General features: G+C 45.4%; 1 pseudogene; it reads right to left on the bottom strand.

Moving 5' to 3' along the window:
- Positions 1-13,572: 13,572 nt before the first annotated feature.
- On the bottom strand, positions 13,573-14,222 carry LOC111529565 (annotated as a pseudogene).
- Positions 14,223-17,297: the final 3,075 nt, after the last annotated feature.

Raw genomic sequence — 17,297 nt, 5'->3', positions numbered from 1 at the left:
GAGGTTGCAGTGAGCTGAGATGGCACCACTATGCTACAGCCTGGGCAACAGAGCGAGACTCCATCTCAAAAAAAAAAAAAAAAAAAAATCAGGATCAGGAAGAAAAGCAATTTGGGGGGAAATGAATTCTGTTCTGGACCTGTTGCGTGAGGGGCACCTGCGGAGGTGTTCAAGGAGCAGTTGCTCCAGGGATAGATAGGAGTTATGTATCAGTCAGGGTACCAGCAGGATGCAGAAGGCATCTTCAGCTAGATTTGAAGATCTGGGAAGGGTAAAGGAAGTCATTAAGAGATGTTTGGCCGGGCACGGTGGCTCAAGCCTGTAATCCCAGCACTTTGGGAGGCTGAGGCGGGCAGATCATGAGGTCAGGAGATGGTGACCATCCTGGCTAACATGGTGAAACCCCGCCTCTACTAAAATTATAAAAACTTAGCCGGCGTGGTGGCAGGCGCCTATAGTCCCTGCTACTTGAGAGACTGAGGCAGGAGAATGGCGTGAACCCGGGAGGCGGAGCTTGCAGTGAGCCGAGATCGCGCCACTGCACTCCAGCCTGGGCGACAGAGCAAGACTCCGTCTCAAAAAAAAAACAACAACAAAAAACAACAACAAAAAAAACGAGATGTTTAACATCCCGGGATGAACAACAGTGGGAAGCCTTAGGCCTGAAGGGACAAGGAGATGCAACATTCACTGAGTCCAGTGAGAGCTGGAGCTGTGGACAAGGACCCCTGGCAGAGCCGCAGTTGTGGAGAAGGCAGCCCCCACTGGAGCAGAATGGAAACAGAAGAAGGACTATCCCAATCACTTTAGTCTCCGGCTTCTTATTCCTGATTCCTCTCATTAGCTAAACTCAACCAGAAGCCAGAGGGCAAGGTGCCCCAAGGCACAGAACAAGGCAGAAAATGGAGGGCGGGGGAGGAGTCAGCAAACAGCTGGAAAAAAGAGATTCAGGAGTTGCACAGAGATGACAACTCAAGCCATGGGAGTGGGTGAGGTCATTCAGGGAGATAAATTAGAGACAAAGAAGAGGACCTAAGACAAGACTCAAGGGAATGCTGTAGGGGCAGGAGTGAGCTCTTCCCTCCTCATTATAAAGGGTCACAGAGAAAAGCATAACAGATTCACTACATGCGCACCTGTGCAAGGGAGTCATACAAGATATTAACTCGAAGGAGGGCCAGATGGTTGATGCTGAAATATTCTCTTCACTGGGGAAAAGATGGATGGAGGGCTGGTTGTTGGAGTCAGTTCTTTTCAGGATAAATGAATAAGCCCAAAGAACAATGGCCTAGGACCAAGTTTCTCCAGGCTCTGAGGGAGGTGGCCACACAGGTCAACAGGAGGGTGAAAGAAGAAAGCAAGAAAAGGTTATATCTTATTCTGCAGATGAAAATATCTCAGGTCAGCCAGGCGCGGTGGCTCATACCTGTGATTCCAGCAATTTGGGAGGCCAAGGTGGGCGAATTGCCTGAGCTCAAGAGTTCAAGACCTGCCTGGGCAACATGGCGAAATTCCTTCTCTACTAAAAATACAAAAAAAGTTAGCTGGGCTTGGTGGCACGCACCTGTAGTCCCAGCTACTCAGGAGGCTGAGGCTTATGCCGAATTGCTTGAACCTGGGAGGCTGAGGTTGCAGTGAACCGAGATTGCACCACTGCACTCCAGCCTGGGTGACAGAGTGAGATTTTGTCTCAAAAAAGAAAAGAAAAGAAAATATCTCAGGTCATTTCAGAAAGAATAGATGGCAGCCTGTGGTTGAGTTACTCTTTTTTAGATCTGGAGAAAGGAAGCAGGGCTCAGGGAAAGCCTGGCTGTGTATTTCACAACTGTGACTTTTTCTCTACAGATGTAAATCTCCTCCACAAAAAGCAGCTTTTCAGGGCTATTCCTGTCTACAGGCCCTCTGAATAGCCATATCAAAATAAGTCAAAGAAGTATATTTTGGGATGAAATATTTTCGGTTTCTTTTCACACCAACAAGGGCCATGCAGAGTATACAGCAAGGGAAAATAAGAGGAAAGGCCAGAACTGAGAGCCAAGCACACTGTCCACCACAGGGACAGAGCAGAGAGAAAGGACTCAGATGGCACAAAAGCAACCAAGCCCTGGAATGGATAGAGTAGTAGAAGGAGGAACCTGGGAGATGCCTGGGGCACTCGTGTCGGGCACTGAGGCTTTCTATAGGGAGCTTATACCTACATATGTATAAGGAAGTTACACCTCACCCACATTTTCTAGCTACAGTGGGTGGCAAGGTTACCTGCTACGAGTTAGGAGGAGAAAGACTGGGTGGAAGATTGAAGGAAATTGACAACTGCTTAAAAAAAAAGAATAGCTGAGAGGAGAGAAAAGTGACCAAAGCAAGGCAGAAGCTCACAGAGGGATGCCAAGAATCGAATCAGAATGGCACAGATCAACAAGCAGGCAAGAATGAGGGACCCTCAAGGAGTGCGAAACTGGGGAAAGCAGGTCCTGTCCTGAGTGATATGTTAGTAAGATCAATGCAGCACGGGTGAGAGCCGGGCGAATGCCGCCAGCAATGATTCAGCACCCAGGACTGGAGACAGTTTTCATGTAAAATGAAAAATGTTGACTGGGCGCGGTGGCTCACACCTGTAATCCCAGCACTATGGGAGGCCAAGGCAGGTGGATCACGAGGTCAAAGGATCGAGACAAGCCTGGCCAACATGGTGAAATCCCATCTCTACTAAAAATACTAAAAAAAATTAGCTGGGCGTGGTGGCAGGCACCTGTAGTCCCAGCTACTCAGGAGGCTGAGGCAGAAGAATCACTTGAACCCAAGAGGTGGAGGTTGCAGTGAGCCGAGATCCAGCCACTGCACTCCAGCCTGGACGACAGAGCGAGACTCCGTCTCAAAAAAAAAAAGATGAAAAATGTCTACAGAATAAAGGTCCTGCTCAGCTATGGAAGTGCAAAGAGTATCAGGAGGCAGTGCTTGGTCGCAGACCTGTACTGGGGTTGTGGTTGGGCCACCTCAACTCGAACATCTAGTTATCCCTGGCGTCAAAGACACTACTGACTGTTCCAGCCCTCCAGCCCGCCTCCCTTGTTGTGATTTGAGGTTCAACAAGCTGCATTCTATGCTCTGTGATTTCAGAGAGAAAAGGTGTCTGCCCATACCCAGTGTACTCACAAGTTAGGGAGCTCTCAGAAAACAAAGCCTTGTGATCTATTCAGAAATAGGAAAATAAAAAAGAAAATATACCCTATATTTTATTTATCTCGGTATCTCCAGCACCCAGAACAGGGACTGGCATTGAGTTTGGTTCAGAAAGGTGTTTGCGAAACATATCTGGAGGAGGTTGATACGCCCTTAAATATTTGTAAATGAATAAATTTTCATTTAAAGACCAGGCACAGTGGCTCACGCCTGTAATCTCAGCACTTTGGGAAGCCGAGTTGGGCAGATCACCCGAGGTCAGGAGTTCAAGACCAGCCTGACCAACATGGTGGAACTCCATCTCTACTAAAAATACAAAAAAATTAGCCAGGCATGGTGGTGCATGCTTGTAATCCCAGCTAGTTGGGAGGCTGAGGTAGGAGAATCACTTGAACCTGGGAGATGGAGGTTTTGGTGAGCTGAGATCCCGCCATTGCACTCCAACCTAGCAACAAGAGCGAAATTCTATCTCAAAAATAAATAAATAAAAATAAATAAATTTTCATTTAGAATTTGTACACCAGTTCTGTGTAAATTTCATTAATGTGAATCACTATCCACAAATTGTATCAGTTTTGAGATATTGACAAGTTCACATTTCTTTTTTTTTTTTTTTTTCCTTTGAGACGGAGTCTCACTCTGCAGCCCAGGCTGGGGTTCAGTGGCACAATCTTGGCTCGCTGTAACCTCCACCTCCCAGGTTCAAGCGATTCTCCTGCCTCAGCCTCCTGAGTAGCTGGGATTAGAGGCACCCACCACCACGTCTGGCTAATTTGTGTATTTTTAGTAGAGATGAGGTTTCACCATGTTGGCCAGGCTGGTCTCGAACTCCTGACTTCAGGTGATACACCTGCCTTGGCCTCCCAAAGTGCTGGGATTTGAGCCACCATGACCAGCCACAAGTTCACATTTCTAAGCATGCAAAATTTGGAGCTTGACCCTGAACTGTGGTGAATTCACCGAGATCATGAGTCTTTGGGGCCAGAGAACCAGTCTTCTCCCTTTTTTTTTTTTTTTTTGGATGGAGTCTCACTCTGTCACCCAGGCTGGAGTGCAATAGCACGATCTCGGCTCACTGCAACCTCCACTTCCCAGGTTCAAGCAATTCTCCAGCCTTAGGGTCCCGAGTAGTTGGGATTACAGGCACATGCCACCATGCCCAGCTAATTTTTGTATTTTTTAATAGAGACGGGGTTTTGCTGTGTTGACCAGGCTGGTCTCCAACTCCTGACCTCAGGTGATCTGCCCACCTCTGCCTCCCAGAGTGCTGAGATTCCAGGCGTGAGCCACCACACCCAGCCCAGTCCTTTGCAATGCTACCCCAGCACCATCCCTGTCCATCCAACAAACATCATGATTTTTCTCATTTAAAATTTCCATTTGAAAATTCTGTAGATGGTTGTTGGACTTTCCCCCACCCCTCCAGCAGCTCTTGGCTGCTCAGGCAAAAAACAGGAGGGTGGTAGGATTGACTTAGGTTTGGGTACTACAGAAAGACAAGGATCAGGTACATTTCCAGCTCATCACAACCCCCTCTCTTGGAAAGCCTCCTGACTCCACATCATCCCTCAGGACTTTAGCTGCCATATATATATATTCAATGACCAGCATTGGTCACAGTGATTGGACCAAAGCAGGACATTTGACCCAGGTTGGGCCAGTTAGTTTCCCTTTCCTAAAAATTTGCAACTGGGGCAGAAAAACCCTGCTCTGTCTCTTCGTTTTGGTGAAACTAAAAGTAATAAACCTGGGAACTACATAGAGTTCTGAAACTGCTTTTGCAAAAATTATAACAGTGAGAAAATTAGGACAGTAAAAGAGAACTGACCTAAACAATTCCATCTTGCCTTTAACCTCCAAACTGCCCTTGGTCATTCCTGGACATGGACCAAACTAACTTTGGGAGAAATGTGTAGTTTAAATGTTAACATCTCTTCCCAAAACTAAAATGAAAGGCCACCCGTTTAGGAGGATGAGGGGGCCTGAATTCCACTAAGATATAGGCTTCCTTAAAGGAGTACTAGTTACTGTTCCAGAGGTCCCAAGATTTACAACCTCCCCAATTACTCTTGTAAATAATGTCACTATTGTAGAACCTAGGATTGGCCTTTTAAGATGCTTTTCAGACTTTTGTATTTCTGACGAGCAGATGATTCCAGCTAGATCAGACCCTCTGTGGCCTCCACCTGGAAGCGAATTCGGCACAAGAAGACCGGTTTCCACACAGTTATGATTGCGTCCCCAAACAATCAGCAGAACCCATTCCCTAGCCCCCTGCCTGCCAAATTATCTTTGAAAAACTCTAGCCTATGAATTTTCAGCGAGATGGATTTGAGTAATAATAAAACTCCAGACTTCCATTTAGTCAGCTCTATGTGTGTTAAACTCTTTCCCTATTGCAATTCCCAACTTTTATTTTATTTTATTTATTTCTTCAGCCACCACACCTGGCCAAAGATAGGGCCTTTAAAGAAGTAATTAGGCCAGGCGCAGTGGTTCATGCCTGTAATCCCGGCACTTTCAGAGGACAAGGCAGGCAGATTGCCTCAGCTCAGGAGTTTAAGACCAGCCTGGGCAACATGGTGAAACCCCGTCTCTACTAAAATACAGAAAAGATTAACCAGGCATGGCAGCATGCGCCTGTAGTCCCAGCTACTTGGGAGGCTGAGGCAGGAGTGTTGCTTGACCTGGGAGGCGGAGGTTGCAGTGAGCCGAGATCATGCCACTGCACTCCGGCCTGGTGACAGAGTGAGACTCCGTCTGGAAGGAAGGAAGGAAGGAAGGAAGGAAGGAAGGAAGGAAGGAAGGAAGGAAGGAAGGAAGGAATTAAGGTTAAATAAAGTCATAAGGGTGGGGGGCGGCTAGGACTGGTGTCCTTATAAGAAGAAGAGACGGCCAGGCATGGTGGTTCACACCTGTAATCCCAGCACATTGGGAGGCTGAGGCAGGCAGATCACCTGATGTCAGGAGTTCAAGACCAGTCTGGTCAACATGGTGAAACCATCTCTACTAAAAATACAAAAATTAGCCGGGCATAGTTGTGGGCGCCTGTAATCCTAGCTACTCGGGAGGCTGAGGCAGGAGAATTGCCTGAACCTGGGAGGCAGAGTTTGCAGTGTGTCAAGATTGCGCCATTGCACTCCAGCCTGGGTGACAAGAGTAGACCTCTTTCCAAAAAAAAAAAAAAAAATTAGCTGGTCATGGTGGCACACCTGTAATCCCATCTGCTCGGGAGGCTGAGGCAAGAGAATCGCTTGAACCCAGGAGGCAGAGGTTGCAGGGAGTCAAGATCACACCACTGCACTCCAGCCTGGGTGAGAAAGTAAGACACTGTTTGAAAAAAAAAAGAAGGAAATGAGGGAGGGAGGAAAAAAAGATGCTGCCAGGTTGCTTTCCAAAAAAGCTAAAACAATTTGCCTTTACATCAGCAATATGAGAGCTTCCTTTTTCTCCACAGCCCCTCCAGTGACAGGTACTACAAATCTTCTAATGCAGGTCTACCCAAATGTCCACCAATCAACAAGTGGATAAGGAAATTGTGGTATATAAAGACATAGATACGATGGAATACTACTCAACCATAAAAAGGAATGAATTAATGGCATTCACAGCGACCTGGAGGAGACTGGAGACTATTATGCTAAGTGAAGTAATTCAGGAATGGAAAACCAAACATCGTATGTTCTCACTTATAAGTGGGAGCTAAGCTATGAGGATGCAAAAGCATAAGAATGACACAAAGGACTTTGGGGACTCAGGGAAAACGCTGGGAAGGGGGTGAGGAACAAAAGACTACAAATTGTGTGCAGTGTTTACTGCTCAGGTAATGGGTGCATCGAAATCTCACAAGTCACCACGAAAGAACTTACTCATGTAACCAAACACTTGTTCCTCATTAACCTATGTAAACAAAACATTTTTTTAAAAAAACTGGGCGGGCGCAGTGCTTCACGCCTGTAATCCCAGCACTTTGGGAGGCTGAGGCAGGTGGATCACGAGGTCGGGAGACGAAGACCATCCTGGCTAACATGGTGAAACCCTGTCTCTACTAAAAATACAAAAAAAAAATTAGCCAGGCATGATGGAGGGCGCCTGTAGGCCCAGCTACTCAGGAGGCTGAGGCAGGAGAATGGCGTGAACCTGGGAGATGGAGCTTGCAGTGAGCTGAGATCACACCAGCCTGGGCGACAGAGCAAGACTCTGTCTCAAAAAAAAAATTCTGCAGGTCTGATGGATGTAAAGTAGTATCTCACTGAAGTTTTTTGGTTTTTTGGGGGTTGTTGTTGTTGTTGTTGTTTTAGAATTGAGATCTTGCTCTATCACCCAGGCTGAAGGGGAGTATACCATTATAGATCACTGCAGACTCAATCTCCTGCAGGGCTCAAGTGATTATCCTGAGTACTAAGTACTCAGGGACTAAATACTTATGGCACCATGCCTGGCTAATTAAAAAAAAAAAAAAATTCAAGATCACTCGAGGCCAGAAGTTCAAGACCAGCCTAGCCAACATGATGAAATGCCGTCTTTACCAAAACCATAAAAATTACGCAGGCTGGGTGCGGTGGCTCACGCCTATAATCCCAGCACTTTGGGAGGCCGAGGTGGGTGGATCACAAGGTCAGGAGCTCAAGACCAGCCTGGCCAACATGGTGAAATCCTGTCTCTACTAAAACTACAAACATTAGTTAGGTGTGGTGGTGTGCGCCTGTAATCCCAGCTACTCAGGAGGCTGAGGCAAGAGAACCACTTGAACCCGGGAGGCGGAGATTGCAGTGAGCTGAGATCGGGCCACCGCACTCCTGCCTGGGCAGCATAGCGAGACTCCATCTCGAAAAAAAAAAAAAAATTTAGCCAAGCATGGTGGCACACACCTGTAATCCCAGCTACTTGGGATGCTGAGGCAGGAGAATCGCTTGAACCTGGGAGGTAGAGTCTGCAGTGAGCTGAGATAGCACTAAGGCACTTCAGCCTGGGCAACAGAGTGAGATTCTGTCTCAAAAATATACATAAATACATAATTTTCTTTTTAGAGATGGGGTCTCACTTTGTTGCCCAGGCTGGTCTCAAACTCCTGACTTCAAGGAATCCTCCCCATGGGCCTCTCGATGTGCTGCGATTATAGGCGTGAGCCACTGCGCCTTGCCTCATCGAATTTTAATTTACATTTCTCTGACTAATGTGAGAGTTTGAACACCTCCTCAAATGGTTGCAAGCCATTACAAGTTTTTTTACAATTTTATGTTTATACCTGCCTTTAATTTACAATTTGATTTTAGAAATTTGTGTGAGGCTAGTGAAGTGAAGCAGTGGCAGTGGAGAAGGACAAATAAATCTGTAACTGGTTGTGATCAATTAGTTGTAAACACCACTTCACTCAGACCAGCCTCAATTTGATACAACGTTTTATTCTGTTTGCTCTAAGTGGGGAGCAGAGATTATTGTCACTGAGTGATAAGACTGATGGGATACTAGGGAATTATTTTGCATTGGGAAGATTTTACTCCATGGGTCATTTATCTTAGTTCAGGTAGTCCAAGTGTATTCCACAAATTCTAGTCTCATTAGCTAATCTTTGAAAGCAAGTTTCTTGTTTGAGTAAGTATAGGAAATGCTGTATATCATAACCCTGCCTTATAAAATCACAGCACATGTCAGCGTCATGAGGCCTCTAAGCTTCTAAGAAGTCTTTCAACAAACAAGTCTGTTCAATGTTGCTTCACCTAGCACTTCCCAAACTTGTCTGACTTCTTTTTTTTTTTTTTTTTTTTTGAGACAGTCTCGCTCTGTCGCCCAGGCTGGAGTGCAGTGGTGCGATCTTGGCTCACTGCAAGCTCCACTTCCCGGGTTCACGCCATTCTCCTGCCTCAGTCTCCCAGGTAGCAGGGACTATAGGCGCCTGCCACCACGCCGGGCTAATTTTTTATAATTTTAGTAGAGGCGGGGTTTCACCATGTTAGCCAGGATGGTCACGATCTCGTGACCTCATGATCTGCCCGCCTCAGCCTCCCAAAGTGCTGGGATTACAGGCGTCAGCCACCACACGTAGCCGGCTTCTTTCATGCACACTTGCTGTAATGCCTGTTGATTGGTTCATCCCACAAAATTAGGAGTGCCTTCTCACTATAGCTTTGTAAACAAAATGGGATATTTCCTGTCAAATTTACTTTAAAAACAAATGTACCGTTGTTTAAGAAAATCATACCAGGCCAGCTCAGTGGCTCACAGCTGTAATCCCAGCACTTTGGGAGGCTGAGATGGGTGGATCACGAGGTCAGGAGTTCAAGACGAGCCTGGCCAACATGGTGAGACCCCATCTCTACTAAAAATACAAAAAATTAGCTGGGCATGGTGGCGGGCGCCTGTAATCCCAGCTAATAGGGAGACTGAGGCAGGAGAATTGCTTGAACCCAGGAGGTGGAGGTTGCAGTGAGCTGAGATCGTCCCATTGCACTCCTGCCTGGGCAACAAGAGTGAAACTCCGTCTCCCGAAGTGCTGAGATTACAGGCATAAGCCATGGTGCATGGCCTCTAAGAATTTGTTGAAGCTCTGTCTTTTTTTGCTGTTGTTAATAACATTTTTATTTAATAAGAGAAGGAGTCTTGCTATGTTGGCCAGGCTGGTCTCTAACTCCTGGCCTCAAGCAATCCTCCCAAAGTGCTGGGATTACAGGTATAAGCCACCACACCCAACCTGAAACTCTGTCTTGATTATATCTTGAAAGGAGACATTGCTCTAATCTTCTATCAACAGATTGTTCAAATTAAATGAGTTCTATTCTGTATTTGGGCAAGTGTAAACTGTTTTTCAAGCTTGTGTTTGAAGAAGCAAAAAAAAAAAAAAAAACCAACAACAACAACAAAAACTCTACTGGCCGGTAGGGGTGGCTTATGCCTGTAATCCCAGCACTTTGGGGGGGGGGGGGATCACCTTAGGTGGGGAGTTCGAGACCAGCCTGACCAACATGGAGAAACTCCCGTCTCTACTAAAAATACAAAATTAGCCAGGCGTGGTGGCGCATGCCTGTAATCCCAGCTACTGGGGAGGCTGAGGCAGGATCGAAACTCCGTCTCCAAAAAAAAAAAAAAAAAACAACTCTACTAGAGTCATTGCATGCAAGTTACATGCAAAATAGAACACAAAAGAAACTCCAGTAATCCCAGCACTTAGGGAGGCAGAGGCAGGAGAATTGCCTGAGGCTAGGAGTTCAAGACTACTCTGGGCAACATGGCGAGAACCTGTCTGTATAAAAACATAAATAAATAAATAAATAAATAAATAAATAAATAAATAAATAAATAAATAAATAAAACGTGTCAGCAACTTAGTGTCCTCAAATAAATTAAGCCTAATAATCTAATAATTTTTCTTTGCATGAGACTCTGGGCTTGTGTGTTTTTAAAAAATGAGTGTGTGTCAAGTTCAATTGCAATTATTTTATTTTATTTATTTTTTGAGATAAGGTCTTGCTCTGTCACTCAGGCTGGAGTGCAGTGGTACAATCACAGCTCACTGCAGCCTTGACCTCCCAGGCTCAAAGTGATCCTCCCACGTCAGCCTCCTGGGTAGCTGGAACCACATGTGCACTCCACCATACACCTGGCTAATTTTGTTGTTGTTGTTGTTGTTGTTGTTGTTGTTGTTGTTTGTAGAGACAGGGCCTCCCTGTGTTGCCCAGGCTGGTCTAGAACTCCTGGGCTCAAGCAATCCTCCTGCCTTGGCCTCCCCCAGTGCTAGGATTACAGGCGTGAGCCACCATGCCTGGCCTTGTTTTATTTTTCATTTACTGTAAAGATGGGGTCATACTATGTTGCCTAGGCTGGACTTGAATTCCTGGACTCAAGGGATCCTCCTGCCTCATCCTGCTGACTACCTGTGACTACAAGCATGTGTCCCCACACCCAGCTAAATTGCAATGATTTTTGTTAACTGCGAATTCCATAGTCTCTGAAGAAGAGATTGATAATTTCTGTTCATTTGTTTAAACATTTTAATTAAAGAAGTAAGGAACATTTAGCTGCAGAACATTCATATTGTTCTGCCTGATGTACTCTCATTTTTGTCCACCTATTCACTTTAATTCCACAGATATTCTCTCATCTGAATGAACTTGATATTTAATCTATCTCACCTTCAAAAAGAGAAGTTTCTTTTCCCAGACCATAGACCTGCTTCTCTGATATTTTTTTCCACCTAAAGGTCATTTAGCTTCCTCCTTAACAATAGCAAGCACTAGGCCAGGCGCGGTGGCTCACGCCTGTAATCCCAGCACTTTGGGAGGCTGAGGCGGGCAGATCACCTGAGGTCAGGAGTTCAAGACCCAACATGGTGAAACCCCATCTCTACAAAAATACGAAAATTAGCCAGGTATAATGGCGGGTGCCTGTAATCCCAACTACTCGGAGGGCTGAGTCAGGAGAATCGCTTGAACCCAGTAGGTAGAGGTTGCAGTGAGCCGAGATCGCGCCATTGTTCTCCAGCCTGGGCGACAGCACCAGACTCTGTCTAAAAAAAGGAAAACAAAACAAAACACAACACAATAGCAAGGGCTCACACAGTATACACTTTGTGGCAGTGGCTGTACCAAGTGTTTTACGTATATATTAATTTATGAATCCTAACATATAGAGAGATTAAGTAATTCTAGCTAATGGGTGCAGAGTTTGGCTTTGAACTCAGGTAATCTGGCACCAGATTCTGCCTCTCCTCTCTGTCACCCAGGCTGGAGCACAGTAGCATGATCTCATTTCACTGCAGCCTCCACCTCCCGGGCTCAAGGGATCTTCCCGCATAGCCACACGAGTAGCTGGAACTACAGGCCTGTGCCACCACATGGCTATTTTTTTGTTTGTTTGTTTGTTTTTTGTTTTTTGAGACCTAGCCTCACTATGTCACCCAGGCTGGAGTGCAGTGGCACGATCTCGGCTCACTCCAAGATCCGCCTCCCAGGTTCACACCATTCTCGTGCCTTAGCCTCCGGAGTAACTGGGACTACAGGCACCCACCACCATGCCCACCATGCCCAGCTAATTTTTTTTTTTTTGTATTTTTAGAAGACACGAATTGTCACCGTGTTAGCCAGGATGGTCTCAGTCTCCTGACCTCGTGATCCACCTGCCTCAGCCTCCCAAAGTGCTGGGATTACAGATGTGAGCCCCTGCGCCCAGCCAAATGTGTATTTTTTTTTTCTTTTTTTTTAGAGACTGGGTTTCGCCATGTTGCCCAGGCTAGGTACCGCTTTCTCTTTTCCCCCCCTAAGACGGAGTCTTACTCTGTCATCCAGAGGTGGAGTGCAATGGCGCAATCTCTGCTCCTTGCAACCTCCACCTCACGGGTTCAAGAGATTCTTGTGCCTCAGCCTCCTGAGTAGCTGGAATTATAGGCACCTGCCACCATGCCCATCTAATTTTTGTATTTTTGTAGGAATGGGGTTTCACCATGTTGGCCAGCCTGATCTCGAACTCCTGACCTCACGTGATATGCTTGCCTCAGCCTCCCAAAGTGCTGGGATTACGAGATTGAGCCACTGAGCCTGGCCTTGTTCTCTTCTTATAAAGACACCAGTCAAGTCCGTGCACATTGGCTCATGCTTGTAATCCCAGCACTTTAGGAGGCCAAGGCAGGCAGATCACCTGAAGTCAGGGGTTCAAGAACAGCCTGGCCAACACAGTGAAACTCCATCTCTACTGAAAATACAAAAATTAGCTGAGCGTGGTGGTGGACGCCTGTAATCCCAGCTACTTGGGAGGCTGAGGCAGGAGAATCGCTTGAACCCAGGAGGCAGAGGTTGCAGTGAGCCGAAGTATCATGCCACTGCACTCCAACCTGGGTGACAAAGCTAGACTCAGTCTCAGAAAAAAAAAAGACACTAGTCATACTGAGCTATAACCCACCCTAATGAACTCATTTTGCCTTAATTATCCCCTTAAAGGCCATATGTTCAAATGTAGTCACATTCTGAGACACTAAGGGTTAGGATTGCAACATATAAATTTTGGAGGGACACAATTAAGCCCTTGAAAAGATTATCCTTCTTCCTCTACTGTTGTCCATACGATACATGCTATGGTTTAAATATGTTCCCCAAGAATATGTATTGAAAACTTAATCCCTAGTGCAATAGTTTTGGAAAATGGGGCCTAATAGAAGATGTTTATGTCATGAACGCTCCATCCTCATGAATGGATTAATGCCAGTTATGAAGGGACTTTCCTTTTTTGTCTGTGTAGCTCTTTTCAGTTTATTACATGAAGGAGTTACACTAGTCCAAGCTAAGGGCAGATCCCAAATAGTTACTTCACACACACTGTGAGGTTTTTAAACTTGTGACAAAGAAGGGAAATTCTACTCATTGCAAGAAAATCCTCACTTAAGCTTCAGTGAGCCACAGACACTTAGAACCCACGAACCTTCAGCTGACTGTCCTTGGCCAGTGCAGTCTCTGCAAGGAACTGGCATAGGTTCTTGCACGGGTCACTCTGTAGCTTAATTAGTTCTGCATTTTCTGGATGCTCAATTCAGACTAATTTTTTCTTGAGTGCCTTCACTAGTTTCTTTCTTTCTTTCTCTCTTTTTTTTTTTTTTCAGAGTCTTGCTCTGTTGCCCAGGCTGGAGTGCAGTGACATGATAATCTTGGCTCACTGCAACCTCCTTCTCCCAGGTTCAAGGGATTCTCCTGCCTCAGCCTCCCAAGTAGCCAGGACTACAGACATGCACCACCACAACCAACCAGTTTTGGTATTTTTAGTAAAGATGGGATTTCAGCATGTTGCCCAGGCTGGTCTTGAACTCCTGACCTCATGTGATCCACCCACCTAGGCCTCCCAAAATGCTGGGATTACAGACATGAGCCACTGTGCCTGGCCTAGTTTTTTTTTTATGGTGGTCATCAGCAATTCCTTGGACAGTAGTAAGGGTCTTCCTGGCATTTCTTTATCAAATTCTTATATGGATATAATCCTCGGTGCCAACAGGAAGCAGGTTATTGCCCTTAGTTGCATCCAGCAAAGAGGTCAAAAGAGTAGAGGTTCTGAATAGTAAACATACTATACAATTCCTCTTCCTCAGCAGAAACTGCCTACAGAGGTAGCAGTGGAAGTGGAGGGAAGTGGGCAAAGGTAGAGTATGGAGCATCAGGAAGCAAGGGGGCTCAAAGGAAAAGTTGCTGAGTCCTCATCGGTGGCTCAGTGTCTGGGTTCATGAAAAGACTTGAGGTTTTGAGTTCAATTTCTTGCTGTCCCACACTCTCTTGCCCTTCCATATTCCAACTTGAATGACTCAGCAAGAAGGCCTTCAACAGACACCAGCACCTTGATATTGGACTCATCTGCCTCCAGAACTGTGAAAAATATATTTCTTTTCTTTGAAACTACCCAGTCAGTGGTGCTCTGTTACAGCAACACAAAATGGACTAAGAGTATGTTGCTAGTAAATATATAATTTTAGCCATGGGTTTTAAGATCTGGAGCGATTGGAAATATTGGACATCCCCTAGAGATTCTGTACTCAGAGCTGGATGCGGTAACTAGAGGTAATTTTCGAAGTGAATGTGCTTGAAGTTGTATGTAGTATAATCCTAACAACAGAGCAAGACCCTATCTCAAAAAAACAACAACAAGAAAGGATATTATGTAGCCTATAAAATAAATGGGTGGGCTAAAGAACCACATTTTGAGCTACATAATGAGAAAGAGCCAAAACCAAATTGCAGAACTGGTCTGATGACAAGACACCACTGCCGTGATTGAAGAGCTCCAGGTATGTTGCTTGTGCCAACGATACCATGACCATCAGATACTGGACTGATCACTACTTCACAGTCACTGCTTTTCCAGGAAGCGATCCTCCTGAAACCAACTTTTCTAGCAAACTTTGAGGCAGATGTGGCTGACTGGCAGAGCCCAGTCCACATGCCAGTGCTCTAGCTGCAAGGCAGGTGGAAAAAGAGTACCTAGCACTTTCAGCTTCTGAAGGGGATGGTAGGCCCTGCATCTCTGACTCATCACCTGATGAAATTTCCTAAAGGAAAGAAAGAGGGTTAGAGTGCTATGGTCCCAGCATACATGTCGTGTCCCTACACCCATAACCGTCAAGACCACCCTTGTAAGGGACATTAATTTTGGATTAGTGCCAGTGTATCTCATAAAGCCTACTGCAAACAAGGCTTACACATTTTAACAATCTCTACTTAGTCAGGATTATTGAATGAAGGTTGGTTTCAGATAGACCTAAGTTCTCACCAAGAAAACTGTTGCCTGTGCCACATCAGAAAACTGGGAAATTAGGAAGCCATTGTTCCAACTGTTGGCTCCAGGAACACATTACCTTAGCCAGGACCTGGGGAACAGGAAGCCACTGCCAGAGCTGTTGGTACCAGAGATGTGACTTACTGAATCCTCACATGCGACTTCATTTTATTCCGCACTTTAGCTGAGTTCCAGATCAAGCCCCTCAGGCATGTATCTAATTGGGAAACTCAAAACACATCCAGAGACTAAGCTTCAAGAAAGTCTAAGGTCAGGGGCAGTGGCTTATACCTGTAAACCCAGTACTTTGGGAGCCCAAGTTGGGCGGATCACCTGAGATCAGGAGTTTGAGACAAACCTGACCAACATGGCAAGACCTCATCTCCACTAAAAATACAAATATTAGCCAGGCTTAGTGCCCAGCACCTATAATTCCAGCTATTCGGGAGGCTGAGGCAGGAGAGTCACTTGAATCTGGGAGACAGAGGTTGTAGTAGCTGGGATTACAGGTGTGGTCACCACGCCTATCTAATTTTTGTATTTTTAGTAGAGTCAGGATTTTGCTATGTTGACCACGCCGATCTCAAATTCCTGGCCTCAAGTGATCTGCCACCTCAGCCTCCCTAAGTGCTGGAATTACAGGCATGAGCCACTGCACCCAGCTATTTTTAATAGTTAATACATTAATATGGTAAAAAAAAAAAATTCAAACACTATCAACAGTATACAGTGAGAATTAAAATTCCTTACCCACCTCTATTCTCTAATCCACCAGTTTTCATCCCAAGAATCATTGACTTTTACCAGTTTCTTTTTTTTTTTTTTTTTTATTAGAGGGTTTCTTTTTCTTTCACCCAGGCTGGAGTGCAGTGGCCCGATCTCAGCTCACTGCAAACTCTGCTTTTCACGCCATTCACTCTCCTCAGCCTCCCAAGTGGCTGGGACTACAGGCGCCCGCCACCACGCCCGGCTAATTTTTTGTATTTTTAGCAGAGACGGGGTTTCACCGTGTTAGCCAGGATGGTCTCAATCTCCTGACCTTGTGATCTGCCTGGCTAGACCTCCCAAAGTGCTGGGATTTCAGGCGTAAACCACCGTGCCAGGCCCAACTTTTACCAGTTTCTTTTTTATCCTTCCAAAAAATAAAAAATAAAAAAAACTTTACCTATGTGTCTATAAATCCCTCCCTTTTGTTTTACGTGTATAGTGTATAAAATACCCCCTGTTACACCAATCTACTTTTTTCTTTTTCTTTTTTTTTTTTTTTGAGACAGAGTCTCACTCTATCTCCCAGGTTGAAGTGCAGTGGCACAATCTTGGCTCCCTGCAACCTCCGCCTCCCGGGTTTAAGCAATTCTCCTGCCTCAGCCTCTCAGGTAGCTGGGATTACAAGTGCCCACCACCATACCCAGCTAATTTTTGTGTTTCTTTTTTTAGTAGAGACAGAGTTTTGCCATGTTGGCCAGGCTGGTCTTGAACTCCTGACCTCAGGTGATCCACCCGCCTCAGCCTCCCAAAGTGCTGGGATAACAGGCGTGAACCACCACACCTGGCTTACACCAACCTACTTTTGATAGCCAGTGAGAAAGATGAGTCCTAGGGAACCTAACTCCAGAACAGTCAGACAACAATAAAAAATCCATTTCTTCTTCACACAATCTTTGTTTTCAGAAAACCTTTATTTTTTAACTTACAAAATATTGCAAAATATTTAAACAATACAAACATACAGAAAGTAAAAAATGAAAGCGTCCTTTAAATTCATTTCTCAAAAGTAACTACTGTAAATAGTTTGCATATTTATCTATCAAACATGATCTATCTATCCAACTTCTTTTTTTTTTTTTTTTTTTTGAGACAGAGTCTCGCTCTGT

This window comes from Piliocolobus tephrosceles, chromosome 1 (genome assembly GCF_002776525.5).
Source record: "Piliocolobus tephrosceles isolate RC106 chromosome 1, ASM277652v3, whole genome shotgun sequence".
NCBI classification, from domain to species: Eukaryota; Metazoa; Chordata; class Mammalia; order Primates; family Cercopithecidae; genus Piliocolobus; species Piliocolobus tephrosceles.
Note: the sequence above shows the minus strand (reverse complement) of the source record. Positions and strands in the feature narration are given on the sequence as shown.